General features: G+C 55.1%; 1 protein-coding gene and 1 long non-coding RNA gene across 2 annotated transcripts in view; both read right to left on the bottom strand.

Annotated features, from left to right (window-relative positions):
- The window catches only part of LOC107752192 (NACHT, LRR and PYD domains-containing protein 3-like), a 56379-nt gene that overhangs the window by 25476 nt on the left and 30422 nt on the right, over positions 1-481 (bottom strand). The window lies entirely within an intron of this gene.
- Positions 1-481, bottom strand: part of LOC107752190 (uncharacterized) — a 9552-nt gene that overhangs the window by 1405 nt on the left and 7666 nt on the right. Inside the window, exon 2 of the long non-coding RNA XR_001641335.1 lies at positions 102-105. This is a non-coding gene — a long non-coding RNA (uncharacterized LOC107752190). The remainder of the gene's footprint in view (positions 1-101; positions 106-481) is intronic.

Here is a 481-nt window from a genome sequence, read left to right as displayed (position 1 = left end):
CTGAAGGGGGCGCATACGCAGCAGACCCAACTGTAGCACTGGCGACGCTGCCACCATGAGACCCAGCATCCTTTGAAACTCTTTGAGAGGGCGAGTGGTACCAATCTCGAAGGAGGTCGCCAGCCTCCATATGGCCAGAGCCCGTTCCGGCGTGACTACAGCTCTCATTTGGGCTGAGTCGAAAATTGTTCCCAGGAACGAAATTCACTGGCTGGGGAACAACGAGCTCTTGGCAAAATTGACCCTGAATCCCAGGAACTCCAGGTGGCTGAGGAGGAGGGTCCTGTGTGATATTAATACTGCCTCTGACTGGGCCAGAACGAGCCAGTCGTCAAGGTAAGATGGGCCGGAGGCCACCATCTCTTTTGGGGACGAGGAAGTAATGGCTATAGAAGCCTGACTCGTTCTGGGCTGAGGGAATTATTTCCACGGCTCCTTTTGCCAGCAAATTCATCACCTCTGAGCGCAGGACGTGAGCGTC

Source organism: Sinocyclocheilus rhinocerous, unplaced genomic scaffold, assembly GCF_001515625.1.
Source record: "Sinocyclocheilus rhinocerous isolate Xijiao unplaced genomic scaffold, SAMN03320098_v1.1 scaffold4034, whole genome shotgun sequence".
In the NCBI taxonomy this organism is placed as follows: domain Eukaryota; kingdom Metazoa; phylum Chordata; class Actinopteri; order Cypriniformes; family Cyprinidae; genus Sinocyclocheilus; species Sinocyclocheilus rhinocerous.
The sequence above is the reverse complement of the archived record's forward strand: the minus strand, read 5'-3'. Positions and strand labels throughout refer to the sequence as shown.